This window comes from Acipenser ruthenus, chromosome 3, assembly GCF_902713425.1.
Source record: "Acipenser ruthenus chromosome 3, fAciRut3.2 maternal haplotype, whole genome shotgun sequence".
Lineage (NCBI taxonomy): Eukaryota > Metazoa > Chordata > Actinopteri > Acipenseriformes > Acipenseridae > Acipenser > Acipenser ruthenus.
This window is the reverse complement of record NC_081191.1, coordinates 76,426,396-76,449,166: the sequence shown is the minus strand read 5'-3', so window position 1 is coordinate 76,449,166 and position 22,771 is coordinate 76,426,396. Positions and strand designations below refer to the sequence as shown.

The 22,771-nt window shown below is 36.1% G+C and overlaps 1 protein-coding gene across 3 annotated transcripts in view; it reads right to left on the bottom strand.

Moving 5' to 3' along the window:
• The window catches only part of LOC117394248 (protein FAM110B-like), a 64,707-nt gene that overhangs the window by 5,128 nt on the left and 36,808 nt on the right, over positions 1-22,771 (bottom strand). For all 3 annotated transcript variants that reach the window (XM_059017043.1, XM_033992353.3, XM_033992352.3), the window contains one exon: positions 17,381-17,470. The gene's annotated coding sequence lies outside the window, so the exon portion shown is untranslated. The remainder of the gene's footprint in view (positions 1-17,380; positions 17,471-22,771) is intronic.

Below are 22,771 nucleotides of genomic sequence, written 5' to 3'. Positions count from 1 at the left end.
TGTCGTATGGCAGTATTTCGGCTTCAAACCAACTGATGTTACCCAAACGCAAGTTTTGTGCAAAAAGTGCCTCCGAGTTGTTGCGACAACTAGAGGCAACACAACTAATTTATTCAATAAGAGAGGCTTTAGCATCAAGTTTGCATCACTACTGATAACGGGGCAAACGTGGTCAAGGCTATCGCGTTGAATGACTGGACCAGGCTCCAATGTTTTGACCACAGACTGCAGTTTGCAATCGGTAAGTGTTAGGCTACATGTTTTTAAAGTACTTTTATAATTTCAATTCTATTAATGATTGAGCCTACTCATACATAATTACACAATCATAAGCTTCCTATTCCATCTGCAGCATATGGCTGCCTGAATAATACTATCTTAGGTTATTTAAGAACTCAACTCATAATAGTAATAGAAAATAGGAACTCGTAATGTTATTAATTAATTAATGTTTAAACCCTTTGCGGTCCATTTATTCAGCGCGTGTCAGGCGCGTCAGGTTAAATTTACTTTCACGTGCAGTTTATTTTAGACGCGCTGTTTAAAAGTACTTTACCTAGATTGCTCCAGTAAAAACCCAACTGTATAAATGGGTAATTGTATGTAAAAATAATGTGATATCTTGTAACAATTGTAAGTCGTCATGGAAAAGGGCATCTGCTAAGAAATAAATAATAATAATAATAATCATCAATTTTTCTGTCTTTTGTCTTCATCAAATTATGTGAACAAAGTGTATGTCGTCTTTATACTTCATAACATTTCAATAACAAGTAAAGCACAACCCAAAGCTAGAAGGTTGCCAATGCAGGAATAAAGGATTTGTGGACTTTACTGTTCATATAAAAAAAGTAACCAGATTGAAGAAAACTACAGAATATTAGACACAGTCTACCATCACTAAAAGGATTTCAAGTGGACAATGATCAAACCCTTTAGCAGTTTAAGTTGGAATGCTAAAAAGGGAAAAACTCACTAAATGGAAAACAGTTCGATTTTTCAGGGTAGCCGGAAAGTAACCAATGGCATGACATTTGCATAATACAGTCTGAAATAATTAAACATACCTATTAAGTGCTTACAATCATAAAGTCCTGTGGGACAGACTTAATGTTTTCCAGAAGGGAACATATTTTTTTTCAGAGATGCAGTGTCCCACATTCACTCACACTAAAATAATTAGAAACATCTGCCATAATTTGTAGGGCCACCAAGGACAACCAGAGAGGCAGTGATTAGACGTGACAAGTCTGGGAGGTGTTAAAACACATCTGGAAGAATACGTGACTCATTAACAATGCTTCTAGTTTCTGGAAATAGGCCTATAAAATTATATCTGAGACTGTCCTTTGTGAAGCATCAGTAATTCATGCTTTTCTAATTTGTCAAACCCCTGTAATTTCTGGGTATATAATACACTAGTCTTTAATTCAGCATCCTTTGCAAACTACTTCACTGGAAATCTGTTGCGAGTCTGTTTCTTTACATTCCACAAGATGTAATCTTTCTCTCCTTGAACCCTCTTTGCCACTGCTTCACCCCTTTCTAAATAGGTATCAGTGTAGTGTTACATCGTCAGAATGTGGTACACGTACCAAAATGTGACCCGTGCAATATCAGAAAGCAGTATGCTGTCACATTGAAAGTGGTACTATGCATAGGCGGCGCGTGAGTCTTTCATTTGGGGAGGCTATTCCACACTTCCCCCCCTGCATTTATTAAACCGAACGATGTATATATATATATATATATATATATATATATATATATATATATATATATATACATACATACACAGTGCCAGTCATAAGTTTGAGTGCACCTGCTTGAAACCAGGTTTTTCATGATTATCTATGCTTTTAACTGTATAAACTTGTGTATAAACACTTAATATTTCATTATATGATACGTGTACTTATATAAGCTGATAATCATAAGTGAATTGCATTCAAAAATTTTATTTTTAAATAAAAATGTAAATCTCAATTTCAATGAAATTTCAGTCTGAAGACCATGTCAGTTAAAAGTCTGAAATGTGTATAACACGGTGTTAGAACACTGGCCTAAGTATAAAAGTGTCTTTGTTAGATGTTCTCCGAGTTAACTAGCATGTATCCTAATTATCCTTTTGTCACCAATTATTGTTAACAGGTGAGGGTCCATGATTACTATAAATATAGGTAACATAGGCACAAGTTTGTCATTCCTGAATGTAAGGGAGTAGAAAATGGCAAAATACGCTCAGTTAAGCAAAGAAAAAAGAATGTAATTAGAATGTAATCTGTAATTACTTTAAGAAATGAAGGTCAATCTTAAGACAAATCGCAAGAACTTTGCAAGTGTCTGTAACTGCTGTGGCCAAGACCATCCAACGATTTGAAGAAACTGGCACTCATGAGGACCAAACAAGGTCAGGCAGGCCAAGGGTGACCTCAGAATCAGAGAACAAGTTCATTCGAGTCACAAGTCTGCGAAACCGGCGATTAACTGCCCCTGAAATACAAGCTCAGCTAAATGCTACTAGAAGTACAGATGTTTCAACATCAACTGTTCAGAGGAGATTGCATGAAGCTGGCCTAACTGGAAGAATTGCTGCAAAGAAACCATTGTTAAGAGTGCAGAATAAGAGGAAGAGACTTGCCTGGGCCAAAAAACACAGAAACTGGACGTTTGAGGAATGGAAGTCTGTCTTATGGACCGATGAGTCCAAATTTGAAATATTTGGGTCCAACCGCCGAGTATTTGTAAGACACAGAGAGGGTGAGCGCATGAGTTCTGCATGTGTGGTTCCCACTGTCAAGCATGGAGGAGGCAGTGTCGTGGTCTGTGGTTGCTTTGCTGGTGACAGAGTTGGTGATCTTTACAAAGTCCATGGCAAGCTCAACCAGCATGGCTATCATAGCATACTTCAGAGGCATGCCATTCCATCAGGATTACGGCTAGTTGGGCAGTCCTTCATTCTTCAGCAAGATAATGACCCTAAACACCTCAAAGTTGTGCAAGAACTATCTGGCGAAGAAGGAAAGTGAAGGACAACTCAATCTAATGACCTGGCCTGCCCAGTCTCCAGACCTCAATCCCATAGAACTTGTATGGGACGAACCAGACAGAAGAGTCAAAGCAAAGCTACCCACAAGTGCCCTACATATCTGGGAATTGCTGCAGAAGAGCTGGGAAGACATGTCAGGTGATTTCCTGCTGAAACTTGTTAACCGAATGCCTCGTGTTTGTGAGGCTGTTATTAAGGCAAAGGATGGCTATTTTGAGGAATCCAAGATTTAGAGACAATTTTAAATTTTCTTGAACATTGCTTTGATACTCCTTATATTTTGTTTTGTATATTGTAACATGTGTTTTCATTTTCAAGTATTTACAGAAACGTATACGACGTAAAACATTGTCAATTATGAAAAAAACCTAGTTTCCAGCAAGTGTACTCAAACTTTTTACTGGTACTGTATATATAATTATTATTATTATTTGTTTATTTAGCAGACGCCTTTATCCAAGGCGACTTACAAAGACTAGGCTGTGTGAACTATGCATCAGCTGCAGAGTCACTTACAATTACGTCTCACCCGAAAGACAGCGCACAAGGAGGTTAAGTGACTTGCTCAGGGTCACACAATGAGTCAGTGCCTGAGGTGGGATTTGAACCGGGGACCTCCTGGTTACAAGCCTGTTTCTTTAACCACTGGACCACACAGCCACACACACACACATATATATATTATATATATATATATATATATATATATATATATATATATATATATATATATATATATATATATATATATATATATATATATATATATATATATATACATACATACATACATACACACACACACACACACACACACACACACACACACACACACCGTATTACTTCAATTTGGCACCGCAGCGTTTATTTTAAATTGATCAAAATGACTGCGGCCCTTAAAAGAGGACGCCGATTATACGAGGGCGGCCTTTATTAATAATACTATGATTTACAAACGCTGCAATATTTTATTAAATGATTTAAGGCATTTTAGAAATGGTGCCATGAGAGGCTCTGATCTGCAGCACTATATTATTTTGTGTTTCTGGGGCTTGAATACAGTACATTTACTGACAGGTAATGAGAGCCTATTAGGTGGGAGTTGGGAGGTCAGGGGAGTACTGTACCAGCGAATCAGGAGTGTGTATTGGTTGCTATGGGGCGGGACAAGAAGAGAAGAGAGAACTGAGTGTGATGTAGTTGTTTTTCTTAACGAAAAATATTACCTCTGAATATCGGTTTGATTTCTGTTAAAACGAAAATATATCCTACTCGTTTTTTTTTTTTTTTCTCACTGTAATTTACCTGCTTGTTTGTAATTTCTCTGTAAGAGAAACCGAAACTAAATCTTCTCATAGATAGTAAGCAAGTTGTTTTTTTTTATTTAATTGTACAGGGCTGACTAAAATTCGAATTAAATAAAAAACAAAACAACTAAACCCCCTACAAGAAGATATCTTCAGCCAGCTTTCGGATAGCACTTAGAGTGACTGGCAAAGCTCTAAGTTCCTCTGAGTTTAAGTTTTCACCATTCAAGCTGACGACGAGGTAAACAGACAGCCCTTGTTTTACCCCTGCTATGTTGGCACTGAACTCTGCTGGAAAAAAAGGGTCGTGAAGGACTGCTGTGCTGTAAGTAGTTGTCTGTCGGGACTGTACTATAAAATAACATTTGCTTACTAAGGTGGATGTACATTAGTTTGTATTACATGCTGGAGTGAGGCTGCAGTCTCTTCAGGGGTGTCATGTACAAAGGCAGAGTTGCGCGTTTCTTTCTTTATTTTTTGAGCAGGGGTAGAAAAAAAAATACCTTTACATTTCTTTATTGAGAGCGGTGTTTATTCGAGGGCGGCGTCTATTAAAAAGCTGATATCTGAGTGTGGCATTAATTCGAGTGCTGCATTAATTCGAAGTAATACAGTGTGTATATTATATATATATATATATATATATATATATATATATATATATATATATATATATATATATAAATTAAGACCTGCATTATTTTTTTTTATTACTCTGTTACTAGTGAGTCTAAATACTGTTTCATTCATTGTGTTGAGTTTGAAAAATAGGTCGGACTGATGGACACAAATAAAAGCTATAAACTGGATTCATTCTCCTGTGTCATTTTGAGAACTTGTACTGTATAATAATGTATAGCACAAAACAGACCTTAAAACCACTCAGGGATGCTACATATATATTTGACATTGTTTTGTTTTTTTTTCCAACATAAGGCGGCCAAATAAATTAGGTTTTATATAGCACTAGCTTGTACTTTAAAACATGGTATGGCCTATTTAAGCAAATTAGAAAAACAGTAAGGATAACAAGCTGCACTGTTTTTTTTTGTTTTTTTTAAACCTTTAAATCCATTAACCTGTTCTGCAGTCCTACAGCACCTGCACCAATTTCGAACACCTTTTCCATCACTTCACACCAATTTAAATCAATTATTAGTACTTCCTATTAAGCTTCTAAACACGCACTTACTATCGTACTTATAATCAAGGAGCATTCAACATATTTCATAAGGTATACTTGCAAAAAAACAAAAAAACAAAAAAAAAACTACACTCTTACCGTAAACTTTCAAATAGCTATATGGGGTTCAGATTGGCGGGAAGAATGGACGTTAAACCAGCCAAGCATTGTCTCCTAGAATGACTTGAAATGCAACTAAATCCTGTATTTTGGACCTTGGTGATACTGTGACAGGACCGTCACAGCCTTGTTTACCTGTGTATCCGAAAACTGTCTTTGGTAAGCAAAACCATTCATTTTCATCAGAATATTAAAATACGTTTTCATATTTAGGAGTGCAGTAAGCAGGCAGATGCGGTTTTCTGCTTTCCTTGCAGACACTTTTTCAGAAGTTCAAAAGACCCCGCTTTCACTGAAAATGGAGTGAAGGACTGGAAAAATCTAAAGAAAAAGGTTCAGAAACATTCATAATCTGGCACCACAAACACTGTTCTGAAAGGTGGCATTTGTTCAAACAGTTGAAGGAAGTATGTTCTGACTGTAGTGTCACAGTTATCAAATTCGCACAAAACAATGGTGCGTGAAAAGTATGCTACGAAAATATTTTGCCACAAGTTCTGGAAAATCAGATTCAGATGAAGCAGTTTGTATAGGTAACAGCAATTCGTCGAATAAATGTTGATATTGTGAAGAGGATGTTCCAGGCAAGGTAATGAGCGAAAAGGATTCAGAGTTTTCGTCGGCTGCCTCCTGCAGCGGTATGGGGGGCTCAGATCGGCGGGAAGAATTGATGTTAAACCACCAAGCATTGTCTCCTCCAATGACATTGAAATGCAACAAAGTCCTGTATCTATAGTACAGTGTTAATTTTGATATCCCAGCTGCCCTAGCGGTCTGCCGGTTGCGCGGTAGGAAAACGAGACCTGCTTTGCGCTCTTGCGGGGAAAAAAAAAAAAAAAAAGAAAATCGAACTTTTCTCACAAATATTTTTTGTGTTGGTCAGAACAATTTCTAGTGAGGGTTTGGGCAATTTATTTTGGGGAGGCTTAGCCTCCCCGAGCCTCTTATACGTGCCACCTATGGTACTATGTCATATTTTGGTACAGGTTCAATCAATTGCGATCTGATGGGTGTTTTCCTATTGTCAAACATAGGTACATTTACCATTAATTATACATTATTTTTTTGAAACTTAAACTGGAAACAGACAATCAATTGTCCACTGCAAAGTTACACAAGTAAAAAATTGTACAAGACCCAATGTATTGCATATGAGAAATATTCGCATATTATTTTCTTAATGGTGGAAAAATATGAGAAATTAAATTTAAAAAGATGTAAAAGACCGAAAACAGCATAACATACCAGATTTGAATGGGTGCTTCCTTGCTTTCTTAATGGAAGTTGTTTAGGCATTGTTAAATCACTGTCACAAGTGGATTCACAGCTGCAAAAATCAATCTTGCACATAACTACCAAAAATAAGAGAAATATTAAAACTGATAACTTCTCACTGCTGCAGTCTGTGAAAATGCATTTTCCAATGGTCATTTGCCGTTATACAACAGCACCCATCTGTTCTACTGAGTGTTGATCCAACAATTAATACGGTGGACTGGGTTAATGGTATATCACTGTTACTGTGGAGTTATCAGCCATCAAAGGGTATTACCAATAATGTGCACATGAAAAAAAAAAGATCACTGCGGTAATAATTACTGTATGCTTTTCATGCATGACCTATCAGCTCATCGACACTAAATAACATATGCTTGACTGCCTAAATAATGAGCAGTATGGAAACTGAAACAGCTACGAAAGAAAAGTTTACTGTTAAAGCTTGCATAGCTGCAAAGGGAAGAGCTTGTTCGACCCCAATTTAAACATGCCTTGTAAAAATAGAAAGCACACACCATTACAATAAATTATAACCCTACATTTACATGCATGCAAGTACAGGTTTTATTCTACAAACTGTAATCAAACACTGCTGCATGCTTACATTTCAATTGCAGTCTGTTCTGTTTAGTCTGAATATTTGTTTCTTAAAAAGACATATCTGCTCTTTTTTAAAAAAGCTATTGCAAGCAAAAACATTTAAGTGCTAAACTAAGTAATGCAGATAAATGAAATTCTGCTCACCCACCCAATATCAGCCATAATCTAGCCAGTTACAATCTCATGCAGGGAGCCAGAATAGTTAACCTCTCCAGCTGTGAGGCACTGTCTTCAGCTACTCCTCTTTAAGACCTCTTTGTTTAATTTGAGTCAAAGCAGCAGAGAAGCGAGAAGGTTTTCCTTTACCAACAGGTTTTCCTTTACCATTTGTGAGCTGCCTGCAGAAGCTTCCACACATTGACTTCATCTCATCTCTGCTGTTTGTTACATAAACATTACCAGAGTGCTTTTGGCTTTTCCTTTGCCACAGTATTTTTATTTTTGTCATCAGCTTGTTAGGACCCTGTAATTGGGCCTTTAAATATTTTAAGAAGGTACAGTGACAGAAAGCAGCAGCTGGGGGTCTAGAGAGAATAAAACATGCATCTGGTTGTCATTAAGTGCTATTTCCTTTATAAAATGAAAACAATAAATAATATAGGAGATGTCTAAGGTAATTGAAATTCAATGACAGTATCCATGTGAATTGGTATATGTAATCAACTTTAATTTATTGTATTTATTTGTTACAATATTTTACACTTTGAAATAGCGAATTATGTTGCTTATTACGAGCAGTGTAAAGCATGTAGCATATCATAGTAATGGCTGTTGTATCTAAGAACAAGGAAGACAAAATAGTATTCTGGTGTAAGGTGCTGGTAATGTGTCAGCCACTGCATGGCAACACAGTATTTTTTTTTTACTCCTCCAAAAGAAAAATATTTTACTCATCATGATTTGAACCATTACTGATATTAACCAAAATCAGATTAGAAAGTTTTCATTTTAACAAAACAATGCAGTTACACAACGATAACATAAAAAATACTTTCCAGAAAATTACTGACATTTACAACAAACATTGTAACAGGTTAAATTAATTTGCCTCCATAAAATCTGCATATTTTTCACTAACTTCATAATGGCGTATGCCACTGCATGGAGATAAGATGTGGAGAGAAACTTGAAAGCTAGGTAGGATTATTATCATCTCTGTTCCTCACTACTTTTAATGCAATAATACCCTTTTAAATAAGCTTTATGAACTTGTTTTTATTATTTAATATTGGTAACAAAAATGATATAAAAACAGCAAGTTCTGTTTAAAAAAAAAAAAAAAAAAAAAAAAGGTTGACCTTGTTTTTCTAAAACAGGTATTTGTAAAACCTTGACCTAATTTAAAAATACAGGCAGGTGTACAGTGGGGCGGTGATGGCTCCCACACTGGAACATTGTTTTTTTTTTGTTGGCATTTATTGATAACATGAGATTATATAAAAAAAATAAAAAATAAAAAAATATTTTAAAATTAACGGTGTACTGTATCAGGTTTGGAGCTCTCTTCAGTATCAATAGCCACATCACAGTCTAGCTGAGCCTAGGTCAATGACAAACAAAGAGAGATACCATACCAATGCTATCTGTGTTGACAAAACTACAACCAACACAGCAGAACTCACCATAATGCAGATGACATTCTTGAATTACAGTCTGCTATTAAGTTGTTATTATTAATTAGTCATTTAGCAGATGCTTCTATTCAAAGTGACTTACAGAGACTAGTGGGAGTACTATGCATCAACAACTGCTGCTACAGAGTCACATAAAATAGGACCTCGGTTTTAGGTCTCATCTGAAGGACAGGTTACATTCATATTGTGTTGTTTCCTCTTCTAAGGCTACAGAAATGGGATAAATGCATTTCCACATCAGCAGCATGAAACCTAGCTGTGTGTTGCGAATAAGACTTAAAGGTAATGTCATAAACGTAATGTGGGAGTCACTGGGGCACACATTTGAAAGGAGGCAAATGGATATTGTTGCTATTTGTTCAGCAAAATTAGGCCTGGCCCAAGCTTTAACTGAGGATTTTAGAGATACTGTTAGTATACTGTAGGTTTTAGTTGTGACCATTTTAGGTTTGTGGATAGCATTGGATTGGTCTTGTCAGTGAAGGCTGTAAAGTTATTATTATTAGAACTTATCTTCGATTTACTAGTGTAACACTTTCGTAAAACATGTTCCAATTCACCATCGCCAACATTTTTCACTTGTCTGTTAATTGTTTGAATCAAGAGATGAGACAAGAGATGGGAGATCACCAAAACCGGTTAACCAACTATAACAAATTATTCTGCAAACTTAATACATACAAATTTAAATTCTGCAGGCATATTTCTTTAATTCACATTTATGAAAATAAATGTTCATGTTTAACATGCCGGAATAAAAAACAAAACAAAACAAAAGCACAATTATGAAATACCCCCTTGCTTGTTGATATAGATATTGCTGATTTATCTAATTATCAGGGTGTTTTTGCATAGTTTTGTCTATTAAATTGTTGGTGGAAATGGTTCAGCACTGGAGACTAAAGTCTTCTTTATCCACAGAGCAGAGCACACAGGGCCCCCCTCAAATCAGCCGTGAAGAGTCCACCCTGTGAGCTACACTCAGTCCAGTCTTACTCTTATTAACTTATTAGAATGTATAGTCAAGGATTAGTTTGACTTGTTTTAGCTCTTGTTTGCTCTTAGGGGTCACTGCTTTCTTGTGTTTTTTTTTTGTCAGTTGCCCTTTTCAGTGGAATGGGTCAAACAAACATACAGAAATGACCTGGTTTTGAAATTCAGATAAGATTATTGCATTTGCTTTTTGTTTTTAGACATTATGCATTACTGGAAATTATTTCAAAACCTGTTAACTTACGTTGAGTGAAAAAGGGAATACATTAACAGAAAATGGGCCAAAACAAAAATTTCTAATCACACAAGTAAATTAATTAGAAAATAATACATGGCAATATTAAATATAGAAATAGCTCCACTTATTACAGCAGACCACTTTTTTGAACATAAGAAACTGAAACTAAATAATTTAGAGGTTGTGTTTCTGAATGTCCACCTAATCACAAAAAACCTATGTGAAAGGAAGTGTGGCTTGTTATAGACACACAACTATTATTAAAGTACTGTCCTTAGACAGAATTACGAGTATATAATATGTACATGTGCTCTTTCCTCCCTGTAATCAAGACCAAGGTCTGATATTCTGCAAAGCTTCGGATAATTGTTTGAGATTATTAAACATTCTCTTACCTCTAAGGTGATAATCTGTTTTTTTTTTCAAGCAGTGGACACTGTTTCCACTTATGTTCCCAATGGGCATGTAATGTTTTTGGCAATATGTAGTAAAATATAGCACATAAAGCAGGGCTAAGATTTACAATGACTTGTTTTGTGTACTATGCAGTTGAGACAGGAAACGGTTTCCATTGCATACATAATTACTAAATGAATACCAGCCTTACATTTCGATACTTATCCCCTCGTGGAAGTATAGTTGTAAAGTTGCCTCCATAATATACGTACCTGTTCAAGCTCTAGTTTGCTTATCTGCTAACGGTTTACTGTGTTTCTTAATGTCTACCTAATATATAATTATTTTACATGTGTGCCTGAGCCCATGGCCCCATCCCCCCAAAAAAGAACATTAAAATCACAGAAAAAAAGCCTGTGTATTACCTACTCTGGTGAAATGTCACATTCACCCCAATAAAAAAACAAACAAATACAGTACAAGACTTTCAACACTGATGATATTTAAATAATAAAAATAAAAAAATAAAAAACTCCACTACATTCCTAAAGGCAACTAGCAGTGCTCAAAATGGCTGTCATGAAACTTGAAGAGAAACATGTACTGTTTCTTGCAGGGACGTCATACTGGGAATGTTCTCAAAGGAAGGGGCCCAGGCTGTTTAGCACATGGCTGACACCAATTCTACTGTCAGTGATCTTGCCAGTCGCAACAAAGAGAGACAGCTAGTTTCTGGAATAAATATCAAACAGCCACTAAAGGGAGAAGGTGGTTAGGTGGCACAGATGAAAACAACAACTACAATAACAAACAAACAAACAAAAAAAAAACTAGCCAAACATGAAAATCAAAAGGTAGGCGAAAGCAGTTGACAGCAGACAGCACTACACTGCAACCTTAGAAGAAAAAGTTAGAAGGACACATTGGCAAAAAAATGTTGTCAATGTTAAAGCATATAGATATAAAATGCACACTGTTGTTGCAGGCCGAATAACTAAAGCCCAATTAAATGCAACACAGAAAAACAGTAAAGGGATATGATCCGTGGCAATTGTATCCAACTTGTTTCTAAGTCCTGTAACTTTGAAACCTGACTTGTATCTCAGCTTGTAAAAAAACATTTAGGAATTGTTACACTCATGAAATAAATACAGAAAGTCTAGAACACAGTTTAGTACAGTAGTACAAAAGATATGTGCACTCCAGTTATTTTGTTTGTACATTTCTTTATATGGCCTTCCTTAAATGCCAAGTATACTGCACATTCTGGAATTTGATTACAGTTTGTAATAACTTGTAATTGTAACAGGTCCTTTTTCAGACTGGTAACAAAATGTGGTAATGCATTGCATTATGTCAAAAATAATGTAGTAACTTAGTTACATTCACAAAAAAGGACTATGGCGAATACATAACTTGGAAATCAGAAACCATTTCAACAGAGTCAAAACGTCAAATCATCTTGCTAGAAAATGGCTTTAGAGGAGGGAATGAGAGGGTTCGATAGAGGGACCTTCAAATAATAAACCAAACCAAAAAAAAAAAAAAAAAAATCTTTGTAAAATGTAACCTGATGTAAACTGTGCCTAAGAATTAACTATTTGCAACTTTAACCAGTTAAATTTTTTTAAAAAGTCATGTTTGAATAGTGAATCCCCTCCCCCTGTGACAAACTATATTCAAAATATTTAAGTTACAAAACAAGAGAAAAGGTAAATATGAGTGCACACCAATGCATTTGAACAGAAAAAAGGGGACCGGGGCCAAACATTGCACAAGATTTGTATTGTGTTGGGAATTGCACACTTTTTTTATATTTCATCTAACGAAATGAAATCTTTGGAAAGTATTATACATGTGTGACAGAAATATAATGAGTTTTGGTTGTAAATCTCCCTCCCGACCTGTGAGGGTGCTAAGTAGCGAAAGGGGAAGTCTTTGGACGGGCTGGCCTAACAGTTCTTTCCCCGGGCCGGGAAGTCAGTCAGTCTGGAAGAAGGTGAGACTCTGTTGCAGGAACGTATTGACCCGGAAGGGAAATGATGTAGCAGCTGCTGACAGTAGAGACAGCTGCACTCGTTTACCAAGGGGTCATGCGTGATACCATAAAGGGGACTGAGAATCATAAATATTTTCCTTTGCTTCGTTCTGAAAGACAAGGAACTGGAAGGACCGGGAGAGTTCCCCATTTGTAGTGTATTTAGAGAAAAGAGTTTGTGAGTGTTTTGTTTGCTTGTATCACTGTTAGTACACTGTTAGTAAGGAGGCTGTGTGGTCCAGTGGTTAAAGAAAAGGGCTTGTAATCAAGAGGTCCCCGGTTCAAATCCCACCTCAGCCACTGACTCATTGTGTGACCCTGAGCAAGTCACTTAACTTCCTTGTGCTCCGTCTTTAGGGTGAGATGTAATTGTAAGTGACTCTGCAGCTGATGCATAGTTCACACACCCTAGTCTCTGTAAGTCGCCTTGGATAAAGGCATCTGCTAAATAAACTAATAATAATAAACTAATAATAATAGTCTCTTGTTTTGTAAATTCACTAGATGGCTAACGCATCTCCGGAGTTGTCGCCTTGGGCCAGCACCACTGTAACAACAACACCACAGTCACTGTTCTATTATCAACCACCACGAGCACTACTGCACGCACCCGGACTGGTGACCATGTTAAGTATTATTGTTGGGCGGATAACGTGTTATTATTATTTGGTCTGCAAACCATTATTATCGTTTCCTTCAGTGCTTTACACATTGGTGTGTATTGCCAGAGGATTATTGTTTGGTCGCCAGACCGGGAGTTTAAAAGAAACCCCTTTTTCCAAACCGGATTACAGTTTTCGTTGTGTGATTATTTCTGCACTGCATCACCTCTGCACCTGTTTCTAATCAGCAGCCACCTTGCCACAATGTCAAAGTTATATATATATATTTTTTTTTATAAGGGCTTTTATCAATACACTCTAATACAATTATTTTGTAAAAGTGCTAATGGAATGTTCATGCTCTAGTACGCATGAAAGGAAGATGTCATCCCATCAGTCTACTCCTTAGCCAAACAAGGTAATCCAATCAAATAGTGGAAATGAAGCACAACAGCAATCTATCAAAATCAATAAAAAAGAATCACCCAAAAAAAAAGCATTTTGAAATGGAATCACAACCTTTAATGTTTAGAAGGTTTTAAGAAGTATTATTCATCCACAACTTTTTTTTCTTCTAAAAATGCTTTTGATTCTAAAGTTTGTTTTGGTAAACAAAACCTGAGATGGCTGGTACAGGTTTCAGTAGGCTGGTTGCTGTTGGTGTCATTTCCCAGATGAGACTGACTCATCCTGGATGAAAGCCTCAAATTAATGATTTGGAGCATACTTGCCACCTGTCTGGAAGGTAAGTACATCATACTTAGTTGGAACTAAAAGGACCGTTGGGACCAAAGGCAGACAGGTACAGACAGAAACGCAAGCCTGTAAAAATTAGGCATGAAATTGTTCTGAGCCCATGTGGATTGAGTAAAATGTAAAGAGAAAGAGAGTGTTCCTTGATGCATTGTTGTTTAACACATTCTTCTGTGTGACCATGTCTATCTATCCCATTCAAGTCATATGAACTGGAGCAGATCTAAAACTCCTCAAGTCAGATGAACTGAAGCAGATCTACAAACTCCACCTCTTTAGGTAAAACAATCAATACAAAATAGGCACATTTGTAAATTGTAAGAAATATAAAATATCTAACAATGAAAATGTTGTTTACTATTTGAAAAGAGCATTGTGATCAAAGATGCGTTCTTGTCAAGTGGGGACTACTGCACAACAAGAGTATGGCAAGACAGATAGATACAGATATCACAATAAAGACCATTTTTTTCATTAAACTAGTTGACTTACTTTTGCGGCCTTGCCTTCGGCTTTGATGCATACCAGATGGTAGAGCCTTCATTGTAAGTAATATTGTCAAGGGCCAGGAGCAACGTTACACATTAGTTAAGGAAAGTTATACAGACGTCATTAGTTACTGGGACTAGCAGGATCCAGGAAATATTCTCAGGGATTTCAGTCCAGTCTTTAGTTTTGGTCAGGCAAGACTTCCCACAAGTTCAGCTGTACTCACATTGACCCACTTACTGAAGCTGATTTTTCTGGGAGGATAGCATGATTAAATACCACAGTAATTCTGTCTGAATATCTCAAGGTATGAAGTAATTTGGTTATTTGAACTTAAGGTACTTTGGCCTAGATTTTTCTCTTCCCCTTATTAAGTTATATATCCCAGTAAAAGGACCATGAAATATTAAAATAAATGTTATCTAAGGTTAAAAATATATAACATACTTCAATTTAAAACAGAACGTCTGATTATGGCATCATTATTTACCTAACTAAATTAAATAAGTCATACCTTATCATTACAGTCGAGAATAGGAAACCTGTAATAACCTCCTAATGTTACATTTCTGCATTTTCAAACAATCTACAGTGTGTGTATTGCTGCAGTACCCAACCCCCCTTCCCCTGTTCGTAGCAATAGAACAAATGTAAAACGTTTATCAGACCCTTAGTACAACTACTCCAGTGCTGGCTATTATCACAAAGAACTATTACTCTGGTACAGGATCATTGATGTGCTCCTTGTATGACAGTAGAGAGTTAACGTTACTGAAACTAGCAAATAGGTTGCCATGACAACAGGCGTTTATTAACATTACAAGATCACTTTATGCCTTTGCTGCAGACAGCCTAGTGAAACTGTCCCTTTTCTTTCATCTGCCATAGATTGTATTCCTATGCACCTGTGGGTTTTAAGAACATTATGTACAAACATGAGACCTGTATTAACTGCAAAATGGAACCAAAAAAGCAATACAATGTAATTTAAAATTGCATTAGCCTTCCCTTCCCTATTGTGAACACAGCGTAACAGTCTTTTGAAATCAAATCTTCAGCTTTCTAGCCAAGTTAACACTATTCAATATACACTTCAAAACCAGGCTAGTTTTCAGCAACCTTCTCTGACAATTTGAAGCAGAATGTGATCACATGCTCCAAAGAGAGAAGCATTACTTGACTGCAATTAAAAATGAGATTGCAAAGAAAATCTATTTACAGACAAACATTCAGACACTGAACATGGATATGTTCCCCTTGAAAGATTATTACAGTAAAGATGGTGACAGTCAGGGGCATATTACATATTGAACGTTGTATCAATTGCTAAATCTGTACTACACCACACCACAATGGATACCAGAGGAAAACATATAGGCTTGTTAATACAATTACCTGTTTATTTTTTTAAACCCTCATTGCTCTAACAATTTGCTAGAGCAAAACAGCTTCCCCTTGGAAAGTGCCTATTGTTGGATAACAGGAAATATCAATCATCGGAAATAATCTTTGCCATGTTTTTTGAAAAAGACATTAGAAGTCATATTTCAAACTAACATTAATTGCAACATTACATTTTAACGTTATCTGCTTATAACTATAGTGACAGCATTTTCCTTAGAAACTAAAAAGGTTCTTATTGTAGATCCTGTTTTGATGTCCCATGCATTCAGAGTAAATATAATTAAAACTAATATAATATTTTATTTCACAATCTAAAACAGCAAAATCTCAGAGATCAAAAAGACGTCAAGCACAGGTTGTTGTTTCTCTGGAAAAAGCAGAAAAAAGCTTTTAATGGCCGAGTGAGGCCGATAGAAGCCGAAATAAAAAAAGGAGGCGGATCTGAGCAATACGGATAGTCCCTTCACCACAGACATAACACGGACATAAACAAACAAGACAGCTGCTTCCACATCTAGCGCTCAAAGAATATCGCAGACTTTTGCCAAGCTTTTTGAGATGATATAGTAATAAAAATAATGACTTGGATAGCATCATTGAGGAGTTTGGTGATACAATGAGTGATCAGGAGATGATTTATCAGAATGCACTACTATGAAGAGATATATAATAAATACAGTGAACAAGGAGTTGGGCAGGGCTGGAGATGCAGTACTGAGTGTCCTGTTGATATGCAGTGCATTTTAAACCTGTTTTACTGTGGATACAATTACTTTTAAAACAGCACAAGTAAAATAAACAGCTTGTATGAAAATAAATTGGACCTGATGCGCCTGACAGGCGCTGAATAAATGGGCCGCAAAGGGTTAAGCATTGTGCGCTATCCATGTGACCAATGAGCTTCATTCAGCTGTGGCCATTATTTCCCATATGCCTCTACTATTCTGCAAAGTTTCAAGAGTTTGTTTTTAAAATTAACATATTACATAAAGTTATAAATACCGTATGTTAGATTAGTTTCATCTTTAATTTTATGTATTTTATTTGTGTGTGGACGTACAGAAATCCATTAATCTTGAAAAGTAATAAACCCTGTAACCAATAATAATAAAAAAGACAGTGGTAGGCCAAACAACAAGCAGTAACAACTTTAACAAATAAAGATCAAACATCTTTGGGAGCTCCATGTTTGTGTTCTTTTTAAGTAATTCCTAACCTCAAATCAGGGCAGCCAATGGAAACTGCATGTGCAACCAGTATAAGAAATAGATATTGATCAGCCAATAGTGTATTCACCTGAGGGAGTGTTGGGTTTTAGCAGGTTGAGAGCAGGTGCTTGCAGTCTCCTTTATCATTCAGTTCCTGGGGCTCTTTGGTGGGACACACCTAGAAACAAATCACAATAGACATGAACACAAATTTGCCATTTTGATGTTTCTAATTATGAATTGTCTTATACATTTAGAAAGGGCTATTAATCTAATTTTCTAGTCTGTTTGCACCAGTGATATTGAACATAGATTCATTTAGTTCATACAAAGAAAAAAAAACAAGGATATATTAGTTATTTATTGTTAGTTTTGTTGCAGTACTATAAAGTTAGTAAAGATAACCAACATCATTTATAAATAAATACAATTTTGAAACCGATAGTATTGGTGTCTTTAATTTGAGGACAGGTAATGCAATTGAGCAAATCCCCTGTGCTCCAATTAACAACTCAGAATAACACCATAATCAGCCATGATGTCTGGCTTATTACCCTGTTTCACAGATGGATTTTTCTGAGGCACAGGTACTGTATATTATGTCTACACTTATACACACACATTCTAAATCGTACATTCTGGGTAGACAGAAAAATGCGTGCTGCTATTTTGGGAAGTGCTGATTTGAAGCACACTCTCTCCCCGGAAGTGGTAGGACACCGTGGTTTTAAGCTTGTATAAAAAGGGATAAAGTTGTGTAAAAATCATAATTGTTGTCTTGTTTTGTACAAGGATTGATGATAGTGTGCTACGGATGTACATATGTATTTGGAACTGGAATTTTTTATATACTTTCATTTAAAATGATTGCCAAACGTGTGTCTGCAGTTACTCGTGTGCATTGTAATCAGAGTTGTTGCACGCTGTGGCAAAATCTAGCGTGGCGCATTTATCCCGAATAACATAATGAAAATTCTGATTTAGTTATAAACCTCTGAGTGTTTTTTTGTTTCCTTGTTTGTGCATTGCTAATAATTTTTTTGGTTTAGGGGTCACCCCAGAGTGGTTAAACAGTATGTGTATAACTATGCTGCTCTGGATCTTGGGGCTTGTGTGACTGAGTTATCAGGTCCCTAAACATGTTTCATTAGGGTAATAGGACGGAAATGTAACATTTGTTACATTTACTAAAATTAGTATAAAACGTGTAGCCGTGGGTCAGCAGAATATACTGTGGTTTCAAGAATTTTGCTTAGTATCTGCTTAGTTAATAAATAGCATTATGGTTCGCAGAGGTGCCTTTGGATTGTCTGTGGGGTTCATCCTTCTCAGGCTGAAAATGAATAATCCAGGGGAGACTGGATCCCTGTCTAGCACACAGCTCATTAAGCAGGTTAAATCCTATTTGCTCAGAAAATCAGAAATAACATGTGTGACAAAGGGATCTGCTCCAAACCACACATGCAACTACAATGGAGGTGGAGTCGCCAGCTGTGTAAACGATAAAAAAAACTCAGCTTGCAATTGTATCTCCCATTCTAACATTATTTGAAATATTATTAGCATTTCCCTTCAATTTCAAACAAAAGTGTATGCTAAGTTTTGTACTCAAGATTTCCATTAACCCTGTAATAACCACCAGTACCACAATATTAGCACATTGTAACAAAAGTTGCACTTGGAAGCCTGCCGTAAAAACGCATTGCTGCATACGGTATATAAACCAGAAGAATAGTTGGACTTTACAGGGTTCAAAACTAGACTTGTTTGCTGTTCCTCCAAGTTTATTCAGTACAAGAAGCCTTCATTACAAGCACATGGTAAACCAAAAGTTGGTGGTTTAGATTCTAAAATGTAAACCACATGTAACCTGATTCAGTTATCAAAATCGATAAAGACTTTCAATTATATTTAAGTGGTTTGCTTGAATTTGTTGGAATCTGCTTACATCTGGCATGTAACAAGTTTTTGGCCTGGACTGAGTGAGTGGTTTAAGGGTGCAAATTCCCTGTATATTGAAACGCAAGTAGAGTAAAAAGCATTGATTCAAAATAAGTATATGATAATTGAAAAAGTGAGTGTGGTTAAAAATAGCTACTAATTAATGTATTGAATTCCACATGAATAGTGGGATGTGTTCATTGAGTTATATAAAATATAACACGAGTCATAAAACAGCTTGCATTTGGATTGGCCTATTATTTATTTAGTTTTAATAATAACATATGTGCCGTATAAAAATATAATATTCAGTTTGAAGCAGTTATCTTTCCTAGACCTTGACACAGGTCTGCTGTGTTGATGGAGTTAATGGATAACTGAGAGACCTATTAGCAATAGAATACAACCTTCTCTTTCCAATACAGATGTGTCATTTTCATCTAATGAAAATGTCTTTTAATGCTTCTGTGAAATGAATTTCCATTTGCCAAACCCTATTTATTTATAGACTAATATCCTTAACATAAAAGTAACACTAGTGGAAGCCTTTGCTTTAAAATACCGTGCCATCTCAGTCCCTGCTAGAGAACCTGGTAGCTGGGGACTTTGGGGCTCAGGGTAAAATCTTTAACATTGCCTCTAAAACTCCATTCCCAGGCCCTTTTTTGCCAACATGACCATGCCCATGACCACCTCTGTGACAATGTGGCTCACAGCCTGTGAAAGTTCCTACTGTGGTTACTGCTTAGTTTTAGTTTAGCTTCACTTTGTGTCCGCAAGGCCAGTTTAGGTATATCTCATTAGTGCAAGCACTAATACAAAGTGAGACCTAAATAATCCATGCTCAATCAAATATAATAACAATGCAACAACAGAATAATTTCAAACAGTTACAGGTTTTAATCGATTAACGATTAATCACACCTCTGGGCTTTGATAGATTAAAAAATAATTGATAGATTAATCTCGAGTGCAGTATCAACAAATGTTCTGCGAGAAAGAAATCTTGAAAAATGGCGGAGGGTACCGATTGGAAGGTATACCCAATATTTGACAATATCTCAGAATGAAGAACATTTCCTCAAACCTGTGCTTTTCTTTCATGGCAGTCCTACACGTTTATCATATCATCTTAGTCGCAAGTTAGTTGATTTTTCTTTTCATTCAATGTATTTCTTTCAAATGGTACCAGAAAACGTATATTGAAAAACTTGTTTGTCTGAAAAACTGTCTGGCTTAGTGATTAAACTACAGTGTATATAGTTAAGGTTCGAAGTTAGGAGCATTAAAACGTAAAATTAAAGAACGTTCTAATGCTGGAGATTTTGTTTTTCTTTTTTATGTTACTTTATTATACTCGGACACAACTCCCCCCTTTTTTGCTTTTAAAAGCACTACACACCTTTAAGCCCGTCCTCTGCACCACTGACTAAAAAGGAAAAGAAAACCCTCCCCTTATGAAAGTTGCAGGAAATAGTGCAAGTATAATCAAAATGTAATTATTTAAACACAGTTTGTGTTCTAGTTGTATTACTGATAATTGAGCTGCTGTAGTTTTAAGAGATTGATGTTATGTGCCGCAGTGTTGGTGGAGGAGTTATGGGCAGTGCTGCCAAATGGGAGGCTTTTTCATTCCGTTTTGCGGGAGAGAAGGCGGGTTCTCTTCCACGACTGACACAATAACACATCGAATCAGAATCAGGAGTAAGAATCACACAGACACATCCCCCTCCCTCTGCCCTGTCAAGCATCCACCAATAGGATTATTCCTGTTTTATTTTTATTTTTTCACGGGGAAAAAACAGACCAAAAAAAATTAATATTTTGAATGATTAATAATAGAGATCTCAGATCCTCCAAGCAAAAGATGCAGAAATCGTGGACAAAATATTTAACAAAAGTCTTCCTGGGTGAGAATTTGTCTATTGTTGGAGCACAATCACACACATTAGATCTGACAGCAGCTGGCTGTTCATCGGCTACTACCTTAATACTAACATGTGCCAGATACATCCTGACTTTAATTTATCATTACAATAAATACAAAAATAAATAAAGAAATCGGAAAGTTTAACTACATTTCAACAGTTTCTTTTTAAACCTTACTTAAACTCTTAGTATCAGACGGTCGGTGTGTTTTGCTTTGCCCGTTTCGACCACACTGTCCTGGCCTGTGGTCTGTTTGCTGTCTTGGTCTACATACGGGAGACTGAACTTACAGTGTTCATTTTCCTTTGGCCAGTTTATCTATTTTGTAAGCCACCCTAACTAGCAACATGGTACTTATTACAGTAACGTAAAAGAACATTTAAACAAATGTAACTGCTTTTCAATAATAGGGTGACCAGGTGGCTCCATGTTCACTCAGACTGAGTCAGTTCAGTTTTTACAGACTCTCATCATCACTATAAATTGAGGTAACTACCCTGTATTTTTATAAACACATTGGGGTGAGGGGAGTCTGTAAAATCTAAAATGTCTTTAACTGTCCCGGTGAACATGGAGCCTATCAATACATGTAAGCAGATTGAGGATTGTAGATTAAAAGCACTTTTATAAGGCATTACTAGCGACCAGACCATGCTATAAAAAGTATACTGTAATAACAATAGTAAAATCTGTTTCATTTACAGGGTTTTGCTTTTAAACTAAATGTGCTTTTAAATCATCCAAGTCCTTACTTTCTCATGTAAAAGCAGAATGTAGAACAAGAAATCGAGTGTAACATTAACAAGTGACTAGTCTTTATTAATATTAATACATTTACAAATAGTGATGGTAATAAAGGTGTGTCCAGCATATTTATTTTTTTCATTATAACTTTAATAAAGATCCGTCGTTCTGCACGCAACAAAACATGTAAACCAATTTTATGACGAACACGTTTCTTGGTAATAACAGGAATAATGTACAAAGGGAAAGGATCTACCGTACAGTAAATGGGCGAGAGGATTTTTGTTAACTTATTGTGCACTTGGGAAAAATACAGTAACTACTGTTGTGACAACACCTAAGTTATTGTATTTCTTGCTCTTATTGTATTACTTGTATTGTAACACTTGAAATGTATTTGCTTACGATTGTAAGTCGCCCTGGATAAGGGTGTCTGCTAAGAAATAAATAATAATAATAATAATAATAATAATAATAATAATAATAATAATAACATATATTTCTGTCTATACAAGTCAGTGGTTATACACTTTTAGTAACCAAAATCTACTTTACTTTTCAGAAGGTGGAGACAGTTTTACAGTGTTGCATTTATTATTGGTATGATTGGGTTAATTGAATGATCAGTAAAAAATACTTGGCAATTGCAGAATACTGCCTAGCAAGCACTGCTAGGCAGTGTTTAATCCTGTGGGTCAAAGCTTGGGAACACTTCCTGCAAGAGGAGGGGAAGGAGGAGGGAGGGGTGCACAAACACTATTGAAAGAGCATGTGTTGTACTATACATTATAATTACTAATTTATAATGCGTATAAACACACCAAATGAAATGCCTTACTGTAGCGTTTACTGTGTTTAAATAATT